This window comes from Bubalus bubalis, chromosome 2, assembly GCF_019923935.1.
Source record: "Bubalus bubalis isolate 160015118507 breed Murrah chromosome 2, NDDB_SH_1, whole genome shotgun sequence".
NCBI lineage: Eukaryota > Metazoa > Chordata > Mammalia > Artiodactyla > Bovidae > Bubalus > Bubalus bubalis.
In genome coordinates, this window is record NC_059158.1 from 115,942,190 (window position 1) to 115,958,694 (window position 16,505).

Genomic DNA, 16,505 nt, shown 5'->3' on the forward strand with positions numbered 1-16,505 from the left:
CTGCAGTGATTTTGGAGCCCAAGAAAATATACTTACAGCTTATTCACAGTGTTGTACAGCAGAACAATTTTTAATTTCAATAATTATATACCTATTTTACATCAATGATTATATTTTAACTTCTGTAAGTCTAATTTGGTTTTTTAAGATTTCTTATTTGTATTTTGTATCTTTCACAAACTTTAATATACTAACTTCCGGGAAGTCTACTTTTGAAGGTTTTATTTCTACAAATGCTTTCCCCTAGTGGCCTGTTTACTTAGATATGTTTTTTGAATACTCTTTTTTTTAATTGAAGTATAGTTGATTTACAGTATTATATTAGTTTCAGGTGTACAATATAGTGAGTCATCGTTTTTTTAAGTTATTTTATATTGAGAACTTATATCTGACTGCTCTTTATCTGTGAGAATCCTGAGAGCTCTGGGTGAGTGTGTATTTCTTTGCATTTACTTCTACCACACATCTTGGAATGCTGAGCAATTAGAACATCATTCAGTTAGCATTTTGGTTTGTTGGCTTCCAAACCCTGGTGTTTGTGTAAATTTGAGCCCCAAGCTCACATGGAATAGGCCTATATTTAATAAATTTTGGTTGTGGGGAAGGAGTGGGAAAGTCAATAAATTTATCAGAAAACAAAATGTTTTTTTCATCTAGTTAAATTTGATTTTCAAGTAGATAATAAGCACTTTTTTTTTTTTTTTTAGTTTTAATTTTTTATCTGGCTACTTTTGGCCAGTGGGTGGAGAAATTTTGTTTTCCTAAGAAGAGCTGAAACTGTATGAGAAATTTACATATTGTCTTCATTTGTAGGTGAAGAGAATCTTTTTCTAATCTATCATTTCACGGAGCATCTAGTCTTTCAAAGTTCTTGGGTTTTCATCTAAGTCCCAACTCCCCACCTTGTGGAAGGTTTGTGCCCTGTTCCCCAAGTTCCAGGTCCCTGGAGTGGGGAAATTCTATCAGCATAGTTACTGATCCAGCATTTGCTTTCCTTTCTGGTTTTCTGTTTCCTTTTTTGTTTGGTCATTTGGTATTTTTAGTGCTTAGGATTTTTCCCTTTCTTTCAAGTGAGATATTCATTTTAAAGCACATTTGCTATATTTTCATCAGTTATATTACTGGAAGCAGAAACACTTCTATTCACTCCTAACCAAGCCTTCACCTCTACCACTGTTCTCAAATTGCCCTCTGAAAGTTCTACCTGGGATGCTGCTTTATTGCTAAATCCACTGTCACTTCTTGAGAGCTGCCTACTTGAAAGCTTTCATTCTTTGACTATCTTTTCTCATTTGACTTTCATGACTCCAGTTTTTAATATTTTTTGCCTCTCTGACCAGCCATCGTCAGTCTTCTTTAATGGGTATCTTTCCCTCTGCTTTTCCTTTGGTATAAATATGCCTCTTGGATAACCAGTTTACTCCTAAACTAGTGTCCTGATCTCTAAACTCTGCAGACTTGTTACAAATTGTTTTCTGTGAAAATCTTTTTTAAAAACAGATCTTATGAGTATTCTTGCCTTTGAAAATCTTTGATAGCTTTTAACTGCCAAAATATATCATTTTAGCCTTAAAATTCCTCCATAATGTGACTCTTAAGCTATACCTTATCCAGCTTTCTCAGCTACCAAGTTCTCTACTCATTGCACTGCTCTGTGCTTCTTGGACCATGTTGCTATTTCACTCCTTCTTTGTTCATAACCCTAGAGAAGCTGGTGTTTGTTGTCTTATGAAATCAGACCCTTCCTTCAAGGTTAGGGTCAGATTTCCCCTTGGTGAAGGTGGAATACATTCCCACCTACAGCTGGCTGTTCATTTGTGCTTTATTCATGCTTTTGCTATTAATACAACATATGTATTTTGTGCTATCATTGTTATTTTTGTATCTCTCTCGCATTTCGGGGGTACAAACTATTGTTTATTCATCCTGTCACTTTAATTTTGAGCACAATACTGTCTATTTGGTAGCCTTCAACAAATTTGTTTTTAATCAAGGTGCTTTTCTATAGTGTTTATGAGGACATATTAGATAGGCTTATAATATCATACCAGGTTTTATTCAAAAACTGAAGATCAGCTTAGAAAAATTGCTAGAGCTGCATAGCAGTGTGGATCTTCATTTTCAGTTTGGAAGAGTATTTCCCTTGATCTCCTATATTATCAGAGGGTTCAACTTCTATGTTGTATTTTCATGCAGACTGATGGTCACAAGTCTAGAATCTCATGAAAAGGTCTCCTGGAAAATGTCCACCCTCCATGGCCTTTGTCTGTTCATTCATTTCTCCAGATTCCTTTTTTTCTTCCCCTACTTTAAAATCATCACACTATGTAAATTAGAGGTAGGCAGTTTATGCCTGTTTAGCACATTTATTCTAAAAGATTGCACTGTTATATCACCTTCAAATATCTCTAACACCTGGGAATCTTTTCCTTCTTCCTTTTTCTCGGTCTCGAGTTGCCAAGTTTTTCAAATCAAAGACATCAGCAAAACTTGATTTTCAGATAAACAATGCACACATTTTTTAGTATATATTTCAGTGTCATATGGGACATCCAATAAAAAAAGTCATTACTTATCTGAAATTCAAATTTAACTGGGCATCTTGTATTTTATCTGGCAACCCTATGTCTTTACCACTTCCAATTCTGGTTGCTTGTCATTGAATCATCTAAAAATACACAAAGGCTCTCCATATTCAGAAATGAGGTTTCCCTAAAAGTGATTCTTCCTGGAAAACTCTCAAAGATTTCCTAGCTTGCAAATTTTAAGTGTGGAGAAGAATGTTAACATGGCAACAGGGTAATTAATTCTAAAGTGGGGTGGTGAGAAAATAGTACTATAGTGAAAAACTGGTCTCAGCTATGGGAGTTGATTAGCGTAAATATGTCTCTGATCATTTTTCCAATACAATTAATGTATTGTGGCAAGCACATCTGGGTGACACACATTCTGTAACTCAGTAAAAATGCTTGGGAGAAAGCATGCGTGTGTGCATGTGTTGAGTTAAACTGCCTTTTGTTACGAAGGAGTGGAAAAGGGCCATGAACATTGGGCTGAAACGCAAGCTAATTGATGGATAGTATAATCACCACCTTAGTTAGCACCCCGGGACTCTTTTCATACCAGTAAGCTGTAAATTTAAATGTAAACCAAAAGGCTAGTACTCAGCCCATAACTCTGCATTCCATTACTTCATGTATGAAATATTCAGTGAGTAAGAAAGAGGCTTAACAGATAATAGCTAGAGAGGAGCTGCATGGTGATTAAGGTAAGACTGAAGTGGTTGGTAAAAATCTCCATCTAACCATGTACAGATAAGAGCTTCTGTTTGAGGGATTAAACTGTATTCTTTGCTCAGAATGTACTTATGAGTGCTGAACAACCCAGCGATCTCTTCTATTCAGCTCTAGTCCAAGACAGTATGTTCTTTTTGAGATTATATGATTTTGGATAAGAGGGCTCTATTCATGAGCCCAGTCAATCATGGTATATTTATTTTTCAGAGGCCTGCTATTTAGTGTCATTGAAAGTACCTGAATTTTCTAATCAGACTGCATGTGTGGGTGCATGCTAAGTTGCTTCAGTTGTATCTGACTCTGCAATGCTGTGGACTGTAGCCCACCGTGCTCCTCTGTCTATGGGATTCTCCAGGAAGGAATACTGGAATAGGTTGCCATGCCCTCCTCCAGAGGCTCTTCCTCACCCAGGAATCGAACCCGTATCTTTTCTGTCTGCTGCATTGGCAAGTGGGTTCTTTACCACCAGTGCCACATGGGAAGCTCCTAATCAGACTGATTTGGATTCAGATCCCACCCAGCTCTACCCCTTGAATCATAGTATAAACTTTCTACACCCTTTTTATATTCATCTATAAAATGAAGTTGATACCATCCAACTCTCAGGATGTGGATTAACCAGGTTTATTACACGCAAACTGGATTTTGTTCATTACATCATGAAAGGTAGGCTGTCCTTCTCCATCTGTATGCTTTCTTGCATTCTTCTCTTTGCTTAAGCTTGATGGCAGGGATGCTGCTTTCTAATCTCATACACTTCTTGCTTGCATTTCTCATTTTTTTGGAGACACCTTAATTTGAAGGTGTGTTACTGAGCACAAGTCAGGTGAGACAAAACAAACCTAAATGTCAGGGTTTGGAGCAATGAAAGGTTTATTGAAGAGCCAAGCAAGGATAATGGGTGGCTTATGTTCAAAACCCAGAACTCCCTGCTTATTCGGAGTGAGAAGTCTTTATAGGCAAAATTTAGGATGAGGTCTACAGGGTATGTGACTTCTGATTGGTTGGTGGTGAGGTAACAGGGTAGTGCTCTAGGAATCTTGTGCTCAGCCTGAAGTTACCATCCTTCACCTGCATGGGGACATTGGTCCCTACAGAAGAACTCAAAGATATATATTTATATATGTATACATATACATATATATATATATGTGTATATATATATTCCTTGAAGAGGAATCAGGACCCTGCCCCACAGTTATTCTGTTGTTTTCTTCACTGCTCCTCCTTTGTTTTTGCATCCCCTCCCTTCCTCGATAAGCAAGGAAGGAGTTTGTTTGAATTTGTCCTTTGGAACTCAGGGAATGTAGAGTAACTGAATGAAGCCTATTTTCTACAAATAAAAAATGAGGGATGCAGAAAGGATTTGTTTCCAGGAGGGCCCCATACAGTCCTGCTGCATTTCAGGGGCACCACGGGTGAGGGAGAACATTTACTCTAGGTTGAAAATGGCAGAAGGCTGTTCTTTCCAGGCTGACTCCCATCAGTGGACTCTGGGCACTGGCTGCCCACACAGTGTGTTGGGTAAGCTCATGAGACTGCCTGGGTATGCTGAAAGATAGCCCCTGGCTGACTGATGAAGGCTTCCATTTGCACAGGGAGGGGAGAGCTGTGTGGTTGTTGATGAGGCACCCCTTGGTCAGGTTACGAAGCAGGCAGCTTGCCTTCAGGAACATTACCATCCCCACTTCCACTCTTATCCATTTTTTGTGACACCTTCTTAGGTTCATTAGTGCTCATAAACTGGCTATGGGAAAGAAAATGAAGGACAAACTCATTCAGTTCTTTTAGGATCTGGGTACTTGGCAATCACTTCTTTCTGCAGAGTGCCCTGAAGGGAAAGCCAGTGTGCTCTGGGTCAGCCTTACCTGCCAGTTTCCCCAGACACAAACTGGTGGTCCTTAGCTTGTATTTGTGGCTGCTACATGGCAGCCCTATGCATGACTATGGAGGAAAGGAAGTCCTTCGAATCATCCATCAGGTCATTTGAGGTTCTAATCTCTGAAAAAAGGTTCAAGGAATCTTGCTGTATATGCAAAGAAGAGGGATGGAATGGGGAGGGAGGAGGGAGGAGGGTTCAGGATGGGGAACACATGTATACCTGTGGCAGATTCATTTTGATATTTGGCAAAACTAATACAATTATGTAAATTTTAAAAATAAAATAAAATTAAAAAAAAAAAAAAGAAAATTCAATTATCCAGGGGCCTGTAGGGATAATTGCTAAGTTTTGGGGAAAGGCCAAACAATCCAAAATACCTTTCTGGCTTTTGGCTATTGACCAGATTCTCACTGATGATGGCTGCATTTCTTTAACTTACACCTCTGTTAAAATTTAAATTTTCCTGAAGAAAACCTAGGGTGGCAGCATTGAATAGAACATTGTATGATAGATTGAAGAATGAGAAAGAGAAATTATATCACTGTGAATGCAAAATATAGACTTTCCAGGAGGAGATGGAGACTCTCTGAAGCAGGTAGGGTAAGATAGAAGAGTTCTGGGGAGCTTCAGCCTTGCACACAGCTATACATTATTCTTTTTCTTAAATTGGATGATAGTTACTTTACAATGTTGTGATGGTTTCTTGCCATACATCAGCATGAATTGGCCATAGGCATAGGAGTGTCCCCTCCTTCCTGAACCCCCTTCCCAACCTCCCTCTCCACTCCATCCCTCCAAGTTGTCACAGTATAATATTCTTAAAGAAGGCTATCTGATCAGTTTTTTTAAAGTAGCATTTTTTTTCTCATTATTATGGTAGAAATTTTGCAAAAATGTGGAAAGAATACAAAAGAAGATAAAAATTTCTAATAACCCCACAGCAAGGATTGATCCAGTTGGGTAACATTCTGGTACATTTCCTTCTAGTCTGTTTTCCTGCATAGACATTTACATATTTGTACATAAACTATCAACCCCAGCAGCACTTGTTTCCCTGAGGCTACAAAATAAGGTGACCTTGTTAGTTTTCTTTAACCTTCATTAAAAAAAAATAACAGTAAACATTTATTGTCTCACAGTTTTTATGGCTCGGGAATTCAGCAGCGCCTTAGCTGGGTGGTTCTAATTCAGAGTCTTTCATGAAATTGCAATCAAGATGTCAGTAGACTGTAATCTGAATGCTTGACCAGGGCTAGAGGACCTGCTTTCACAAAGGCCCACCCCCACAGCTGCTGGCTGGAGTCCCAGGTCCTCGCCACGTGTCTCTCCATAAGGTAGCTTGCATGTCCTCCCAATGTAGCTACTGGCTTCCTCAGAGTGATGATTCTCAAAATGGCAAGGAGGGAGTCCTAGTGTCCTGGTCTTGGAAGTTACGTACTGTTACTTGCATCTTGTTCTGTTTATTAGAAGAAAGTTGGGAAGCCCACTAAGTGACCTTGCAGTACCTTGGACTTGGTCTTGTGGCCTGCTTCTTTAACCATCATTTTTAATGTCCAGTTAAGAAGAGATGGCAAGAATACACAGAAGAACTGTACAAAAAAGATCTTCACAACCCAGATAATCACGATGGTGTGATCACTGACCTAGAGCCAGACATCCTGGAATGTGAAGTCAAGTGGGCCTTAGAAAGCATCACTATGAACAAAGCTAGTGGAGGTGATGGAATTCCAGTTGAGCTATTCCAAATCCTGAAAGATGATGCTGTGAAAGTGCTGCACTCAATATGCCAGCAAATTTGGAAAACTCAGCAGTGGCCACAGGACTGGAAAAGGTCAGTTTTCATTCCAATCCCAAAGAAAGGCAATGCCGAAGAATGCTCAAACTACAGCATAATTGCGCTCATCTCACACACTAGTAAAGTAATGCTCAAGATTCTCCAAGCCAGGCTTCAGCAATATGTGAACTGTGAACTTCCTGATGTTCAAGCTGGTTTTAGAAAAGGCAGAGGAACCAGAGATCAAATTGCCAACATCCGCTGGATCATGGAAAAAGCAAGAGAGTTCCAGAAAAACATCTGTTTCTGCTTTATTGACTATGCCAAAGCCTTTGACTGTGTGGATCACAATCAACTGTGGAAAATTCTTCAAGAGATGGGAATACCAGACCACCTGACCTGCCTCTTCAGAAATCTGTATGCAGGTCAGGAAGCAACAGTTAGAACTGGACATGGAACAACAGACTGGTTCCAAATAGGAAAAGGAGTATGTCAAGGCTGTATATTGTCACCCTGCTTATTTAACTTCTATGCAGAGTACATCATGAGAAACGCTGGACTGGAAGAAACACAAGCTGGAATCAAGATTGCTGGGAGAAATATCAATAACCTCAGATATGCAGATGACACCACCCTTATGGCAGAAAGTGAAGAGGAACTCAAAAGCCTCTTGACGAAAGTGAAAATGGAGAGTGAAAAAGTTGGCTTAAAGCTCAACATTCAGAAAACGAAGATCATGGCATCCGGTCCCACCACTTCATGGGAAATAGATGGGGGAAACAGTGGAAACAGTGTCAGACTTTATTTTTCTGGGCTCCAAAATCACTACAGATGGTGACTGCAGCCATAAAATTAAAAGACGCTTACTCCTTGGAAGGAAAGTTATGACCAACCTAGATAGCATATTCAAAAGCAGAGACATTGCTTTGCCAAGTAAGGTCCGTCTAGTCAAGGCTATGGTTTTTCCTGTGGTCATGTATGGATGTGAGAGTTGGACTGTGAAGAAGGCTGAGTGCCTAAGAATTGATCCTTTTGAACTGTGGTGTTGGAGAAGACTCTTGAGAGTCCCTTGGACTGCAAGGAGATCCACCCAGTCCATTCTGAAGGAGATCAGCCCTGGGATTTCTTTGGAAGGAATGATGCTAAAGCTGAAACTCCAGTACTTTGGCCACCTCATGGGAAGACTTGACTCATTGGAAAAGACTCTGATGCTGGGAGGATTGGGGGCAGGAGGAGAAGGGGACGACAGAGGATGAGATGGCTGGATGGCATCACTGACTTGATGGACGTGAGTCTGAGTGAACTCCAGGAGTTGGTGATGGACAGGGAGGCCTGGCGTGCTGCGATTCATGGGGTTGCAAAGAGTCGGACACAACTGAGCGACTGATCTGATCTGATCTATGCTAATTTGTGTTCCAACAATAGAGTTGTGAGACAGTGTTCCTCAGCAGCTTCTGAGAGTTTTTCAGAGGCTTAGCCTCATAAAAGCTTAAAAATAGACTTTTTCTGCTCTGGCCTCTACTGTATACAGCCATGCTATGGCAGCTGCTGCCCATGTGACTTGATCAATTAGGTGTTTCTTCTCTTGGTCCTCTCTGATGACTGCTAGTGATATGACCACTCCACCTTTTAGAACAGGACACAGCTCATTCTGTGGTCTTTCCCATCAGTTCTTGGGACAGCCCTTCCCTAATTCCCTGATGCACAGCTGAGGAAATGGGGCATTTTCCAGAAGAGTTTACTGAAGTTTAGGGGATACAGAAAAGAAATCTGACATAGAGAACAGCTTAAAACTGCTTCTAGAAATGCCTACTCATAAAACTGGCCACAATTTTTAATGGAATGGAAATCTACCCACTCCAATAGAGTCCAAGAGTAGCCTTCTTGACTCTGTATTGAATGCCTCTGTGTTAACCCTTTTACAGAATGATTAAAAGTAGGGACTTCCATTCCCTTCAGAGACTAGAAGACCCCAGCCCCACCCACAGGGAGATGATCTGTCTGACCACTGGGGCAGATGACTCACTTGTACCACCCTTAGAGTATATTTCCCAAAGTCAAAATTATTGATGCATGAAGCCCAACGTGGACCTTAATTTCCAGATATCCTCCAATGTCACATGAACAAAAGATCAAATCTTGCCATCTTTGAGCTATACCTCACAGAACAACAGCACATCTCTCTTTAAGGACAAGCAATGATTTGATGGTATATTGCCATCTAAGTCCAAGTTTAAAGAAAAAATACTCTCTAAAGGAACTGATCTTCGGAGATATAATTTTAAAATGCAGCTGTTTTACATTTATTAAACAGAACATCTCAGTCAGAACCTTCTGCATGTAGATTGCTTCAACACATTTACATATTCACTCTTGCTTTAGGTTGTATAACTTCAAGGGACCACACAGAAGTCAGGAGTAATCTCCCTAAAGACAAAGTGAGATCTTGCATGAAAATTTGAAAACAGTAATTTTTTAAAATAAGTCTTCAGACCAAATCTCCATCTGTGATACAACACACATATTTGCATAATTGGAAATCATATTTTACATATGATTATAATCAGCTATAATCAATTTTCTCTTGTAAATATTTTAATATCATTAAATATTTTATCATTGATCAAACCATCAATGATAAAATATCATTACATTTTGAAAATATAATTTTTAATGATTTATGATCTTAGATCTGTAGTTATTATTAACCTAATTCTTTCTTGTTGAACACTTATATTGTTTCCAATCTATTAGTATAGATGATATTAAAATGAACATCTTTGTACATGTAATTGCCCATTTTTTCTGATGACTTTTCAATAATTTAGCTTTTATTAAGAGACCACTTCAAACTTAATGGCTTAAACCCACAAACATTTATTATTTTTCATGATTCTGTTGATTGACAGAACATGTTTTTCTGGTCTGGGTTGGCTCTGCCAGGACTGAGTGGTCTAGGATGGCCTAACTCATGTGTCTGGGATGACTGGCATTGCTGAGGTCATTGGGCCTCTTCCCATATTGTCTCTCATCCTCCAGGAATCTAGCCCAGACTTATTCATGATGGCAGAAGGGTCCCCAACAGCAGGAGAGGACATACTGCATGCTAAGTCACTTCATTCATGTCCAACTCTTTGCACTGCTAGGGACCGTAGCCCACGAGGCTCCTTTGTCCATGGGATTCTCCAGGCAAGAATACTGGAGTGGGTTGCCATGCCCTCCTCCAGGGGATCTTCCCAATCCAGGGATTGAACCTGTGTCTCCTTATGTCTCCTGTGTTGGCAGGCAGGTTCTTTACCACAAGGGTCACCTGGGAAGCCAGGTGGTTTTTAATTTTCAGCTTATGTCACATTTTCTCAAGTCCAGCTGCTTAAGAAAGTGCCATGACCAAAGTCATATTCAAAGGATAGACAAATAGACTCCACCTCCTGATGGGAGGGGGAGAAAATCACTCGGAGAAGGGGCCTGAAAACTGGGAGGAATGATGGAACTGCAACTGTTTTTGTATACAACCTACAATGTGTGCGTGTTCAGCAGCTCAGTCCTGTCTGACTCTTTGTGATCCTTTGGACTGCAACCTGCCAGGCTCCTCTGTCCGTGAGATTCTCCAAGCTAGAATACTGGAGTGGGTTGCCATTTCCTCCTCCAGGGGATCTTCCCAACCCAGAAATCGAGCCTGTGTCTCCTGCATTGCAGGCAGATTCTTTACCTACTGAGGCATCAGGGAAGGCATCAGGCATCCTTGAATTTCTGGAAGTATTGGGTTGGCCAAAAAATTGCTTTGGGTTTTTCCATTAGATTAAATGGAAAAAAACAAATGAACATTTTGGCCAACCCAACAGAATGACTGCCTCAGAAAATATAAATATTTGTTTATAAATGTTTCTTACTATATATTGACATACTTACCCTATAGAAAATTTCTCCTGGTTTGCATTTTTAACAGCAGTCTATTATAGTGCCTATAGAAAACATTTATGGCAGCATTAAATATTTAAAATTTTAAGTATGTAAATTGTACATATTATTTATTTTGCATGCATTTCCTTAATTACCCATGGAGACTGATATTTTCATAAATATTATCCATTATATTCCCTGCTTTGTGAATTTTCTTTTTGTGCCCATTTTCCCTGAGGTCCTTGTATTTTTCTCATTGATTTGTTCATGGCTTTTATGAAGGAATAATATTAACCATTATTCTGTCAGAGTTTATACAAATATTTTATCCAGGTTTTTTTGTTGTTGTTTGTTTTTAAGACATAGGAATTTTAAGCTTTTATGTAGTCCATATATTTTCCTCTGTGATTATTTCATTGCTTTTAAGATGGGAAATTTATTACTGCCAATGTAAAAATATTTATTCATCTATATAGCCTTTACTTTTTGTGTGATATCCTTTTTTAAACATTTAACTAATTCATCTGAAATTTATTTTGGCATGTGATATTACATAAACTATTTTTTTCCTCAAAAGCTACTTCTCTTCAATTTCTTTTTAAATATATACACCTTTTTGAAAGACTTATCCTGAGTAATTTCAAACATATATAAACTTAGAATAGTATAGTAAATCTCTATGTATCTATTTCCCAGATTAAAAAATTATCTATAAATACCCAAAATTAGTTTATCTGTTCTTATTTCCTCGCAATTTTCAGATTATTTGTGTCAGTGAAAAACTTAATCAATAGTCTAAGAAAGAAATGGAAAATTTTATTCAAGACAACCTAAGGATTATAAGCTGGAAGACAGTCTTTCAGAAAACGATTCCAAAGAGGTAAAAGGGGAGGTCAGTATATACATGATTTTTGGTAAAGGGTTACATGCAATCAAATACATCTTAGTAGAAGGTTGCTACAATTTGGTAGGAGCAGATATCTTGCTTAATGGTTTTAGTGCTTTTCTAAGTATGGGAAGATGCAAGAAACTGGGTTCACAAAATTTTCTTCTGAAATATCTAACTGTCTGAAGGTCAGTTCTGTCAGTTTTCTGAGAGCACAAAACGCCTCATCCTGCTCTTAGCTCTGAATTCTTTTCAGAGTGTACTATAGGTCAGTGACTGCAGTAGCTAATGACTTGATTCTTGTAGAACTGGATAGTGAGCAACATTCTTCATTTTACAATGCCTTCCGTTTTGGTCTTAATTTTGACCAAGATTTGAGAAACATTTCATGACCGATTTGTCCCTGGGAATGCTCACTCCTAGGTCAGGAGAGGATTTTGATAAGCTATTCAATGTACTATTACTGGACTAGACCTTTTAACAGTAACCAAAAGCCTCTGAATTGCCCGTTTTACTAGTCTGGAGCTTCCCAGCTGGTGCAGTTGGTAAAAAATGTGCTTGTCAATGCAGGAGATGCTAGAGACGTGGATTCAATCCCTGGTTGGGAAGATTCCCTGGAGCAGGAAATGGCAACCACTCCAGTATTCTTGCCTGGAAAATTCCATGCACAGAGGAGCCTGGTGGGCTACAGTCCATGGAGTCACAAAGAGTTGGACATGACTGAGTATGCAGTCATAAACGTCTGTTATGGTCTGGGCAATGTTTCCTTCTTATATAGGCTTCTTCCTGTATCTAGAGTTAGACATTATTACAATCAGGGATCTTATAGGGCTATATATTTGACCAGTCTCTTCAAGTTGCCTAGTCATCATTATTTTAATTGGAGGCTCAGTCACATATTTGCTAATGCAAGACAGAACGATCTTATAAAATAGGCAGAATAGTGAGTAATATAACTACCAAAATTAATAAGGGCATAAGTAAATTTCAGCTAAGAACTTCCAATGGGTACTGCCCAGTATCTTCCCAGACTGTCTGACTAGTTTGCTCTGCACCAACCCCTGTCTTTAAGGGAAATGATATATTAGCATCGTACATAAAGTTCACCAAAGATGGCTGCACATACAAGGTAAGTAGTGGGTCATTAAGGATTGAGAAAGGTATGTTATCTTGTAAGGATTTACATGGGTGACGCCAGAAGGAGAAATGTAGATCTTTATAGTTGAGCAGGTATTTCTGCCATTGGGGAGTTCAGGTTAATGCAAGATGCAGATGAGAGGGAGAGGGAGGAGGCCGAAGGGCAGTGAAAACATTTTACGCTTTCCTGTCCTGCTTTCAAATATGAATTTATTCCACTGACAGACATTCTATCATTTCAATATCTATTTCTGAAAGATAAAGACCTTTTAAAAGCATGGTAATGTCATTATTATACCCCAGGTATTAATAATTCTTTAATACAAAATTTTCACAATTGTGTCATAATTTCTTTACACTTCAAATAGGAGTCTTAAGTAAGTAAATACACTGTAATTGGCTCCTATGTCTCTTAATTCTTTTTAAGCTGCTAAGACTCTCTTTTATTTCCCTTGCAATGTGTTTGTTGAAAATAGATTGTCCTATAAAGTCTTTCCTTTTCTAGGTTTTGCTGATTGAATCTCATGGTGTTGTTTACCATGTTTCTCTATGCTTACATTTCCTTTAACTTGGTATTTAGATCTAGAAGCTTGATTAAATTCATTTTACTTTATTTTTGAGCCAGAATATGTTCTAGATGATATTGTTATATATTTCTTTCAGTATGCATATATTATCAGGTTGTCTGTCTTTGAAGAATAATAATCACAAATGATTATTACCTAGATCCATTAATTCTTTATGGCTCTAGGGAGCAATATTCTAATTGTATCCCTTGATCCTCATTTACTAGCAGAATAATTTGATAAAAGGAAACTTTCCCTCACCTACATGTTACCTGTGGTACAATTTATAAAGGAGAACCTTGATTCTTTGCTTTTGTTTAATAGCTTTCAAAGTGATAAGTTAGCTCTTTAGCATCCTCCTATGGTGACTAAGCATTTACAAATACTATTATGTACTTTAACATTTAAAAACACATTATGTTTTAAACCATTGCAATGAGGCTCATTTTTTTCTCATTTTGGTCAGTAGGAGCCTCCTCTTCAAACTGGTGCCTGAATCTTTTTGGCATGAGCTTAGTACTCTTGCCTGGAAAATCCCATGGGCGGAGGAGCCTGGTAGGCTGCAGTCCATGGGGTCGCTAAGAGTCGGACACGACTAAGCGACTTCACTTTCACTTTTCACTTTCATGCATTGGAGAAGGAAATGGCAACCCATTCCAATGTTCTTGCCTGGAGAATCTCAGGGGCGGGGGAGCCTGGTGGGCTGCCGTCTATAGGGTCACACAGAGTCGGACACGACTGAAGCGACTTAGCAGCAGCAGCAGTAGAGGTCTTTGGAAGCTTCCTTGCTCTCTGGTATGACAAGATATTTCAGTCTTTCTGTGTCTACCTCCTGCCTCTTAATGGGATCTTAATGAGAAACTCTGGTTCATTCTGGTGGAAATTGGTATTTTGAAAGCCTGATTTGATTTCTTGGAGGACTCATTGCTAGAGGGTTGGTCATTGTTTCCAGTTGTTTTTTTCATCATTCAGAGCTAAGAAAATGTATACTGTAATTATATAATTTTATAAAGATAAAGTATATCATGGATTTAAATGCAGATTTTTCTGATTCATATTCAAGACCACAGAATTTTAACTAAACCATTTGACCTTACACCTGTATTTCTTTTTCCAGTGGCTGAATATCACTTTACAATGATATCAACATAATTACTAATTTGGTTTATTTTACAGTGCATATGCAACAGTCTGGGAATAATCAGCAAATGTATCCCAACAATAGATTACTGAAAAAAGTTTAAGCCCTTTGTTAGTTGTTTATTGTAGTTGTGTGTGTGTGTGTGTGTATGTGTGTGTCCCCTCTTGGCATGTATTAAGATGTTTAGTGGAAGTCATTGAGTGGTTCCTCTCTATACATTGTGCCGACAACTCAGACACAGATTATTTCATTTTGCTTTCAGTTTTTAGGGTTTGCTACATTTTATCAATCTGTAAACTTTTTTAAAAATCTAAAACTTTCCTCTTAGAGCTGTCTCTTGTAGTTGGAACATTAAATGAAAACTGTCATTAAGAGTATGATATGTATTAAATGGTATCCAAAATCATCACATATGTACTGAAACATGCCAGGGTTCTGAATCTTGAGTCCATAAAGAGATTTTAGGGCAGGAAATGGCTCTACTCAAATAGCATCATAATGTTGAAGAGACACTAAATGAATAGTCTGATAACTGACAGCTTTTACATGCTCTGAAAAACATCATGTAGCAATTGTGCTATAATTATTGCCAACTTGTTTACTGTTGTTTTGAGCCTTTTCATCCCTTCAACTGTGCTGCCAAGATTCTAGTGTCTGAAAGAGTGCCTTTAACATAAACCACAGATGGAGGAGGTGGATAGAGCATTGCTGGTCCGTGGTGGTCTTGCTCCAGGAGCCTGGAACAACATAGCACATCTGTACCAGGGCTTTGTTGTAGCAGGACCTGAGACATTTATGGGGATGACACTTGGGGGACAGAACTTGCTTCATTGACAATGGATGATGGGAGAGACTGCTTCAGAAAATTCTTTGACTGCTCTCTTCAAGAACTCATGCAAGAGCAACGAGAAAGAAGCTGTAAGAAACTAAAAAGAATGCTTTCTTTTTCTTTTAACACTCTAAGAACACAACCAATTCCAGTTTTATAGCCCCAGTATAGTCATGTGCTATGCAAGTGATTTCCCACTTCAGTAAAGGGAATGCTGGACCACCCATAATACAGGGAAGAGAATGAAGAGGGAGGTCTTGGAACAAAGTGGAGCCAGTCTCCATGTGGAACAGAAGCAGCTGTATAGGACATTAACTTAGTGAATTTGAGGAAACAACATAGACAGCTCTGTAGCAGGCAGGAGAGTAGTGACTGGGGCCACATCACAGCCAAAGGATTGGGTTAGAAGGAATCTCTAACTGTTTCATATCCTTGATTATTCTACTTTCAGGTTAATGTTAAACACATTCTTCCTTGTTCTGAATAACTGAATAGTGGCTATAATTTCTTGGTGAGCAGTAGAGCTAGATAAATATTATGCAGCTACTGTTATTACAACCTTAATTTTAGTCCTGGGCTGGTATTATTGCAGGATAGTCTTCAGGAAGTAAATCATTCTCCATAATCATAGCAGTGGGCATCTGTATAAATCTTTTCCCTTACAAAGTAGTTTTGTATCCATTGAACATAAGAGAGGTGGAATACCCTACCCCCCCACCTCATATTGTGAACTTTCAGTTAGGGAAATAATTCTATCAAAAGTCATAGAGGTGTTACTAAGGGAATGTCTACATGGGGGCCTAGGATTTGACTCTACTGTTCTATGATCTTTGTAAAGGTTGTTTTAGCTTTTATTTATTTTTGGCCGCATCAGCTGGCTTGTGGGACCTTAGTGCCCTGACTAGGGATCAAACCTGGCCACCTGGCAATGAAAGTGTGGAATCTTAACCACTAGACTGCCAGGGAAATCTCCATTCTAAGATTTTTCTCTATGATTCATGGAGAAGTAAGGAGGAAATGCTTTTGAGGTGGGACTTTGGATATTTAAATTTAGCTTTACTTCAGCTCTAGGGATGCTCTCTACCTAGCCCTTC

General features: G+C 38.8%; 1 protein-coding gene and 1 long non-coding RNA gene across 2 annotated transcripts in view; one reads left to right on the forward strand and one right to left on the reverse strand.

Annotated features, from left to right (window-relative positions):
- The window catches only part of NCKAP5 (NCK associated protein 5), a 1,209,945-nt gene that overhangs the window by 49,436 nt on the left and 1,144,004 nt on the right, over positions 1–16,505 (forward strand). The gene's annotated exons all lie outside the window — the stretch shown is intronic.
- Positions 9,223–11,002, reverse strand: LOC123331620. Its single transcript, XR_006548359.1, has 2 exons — positions 10,862–11,002; positions 9,223–9,379 (listed from the first exon to the last, which is right to left on the reverse strand). It is a non-coding gene; the product is annotated as an uncharacterized LOC123331620 (long non-coding RNA).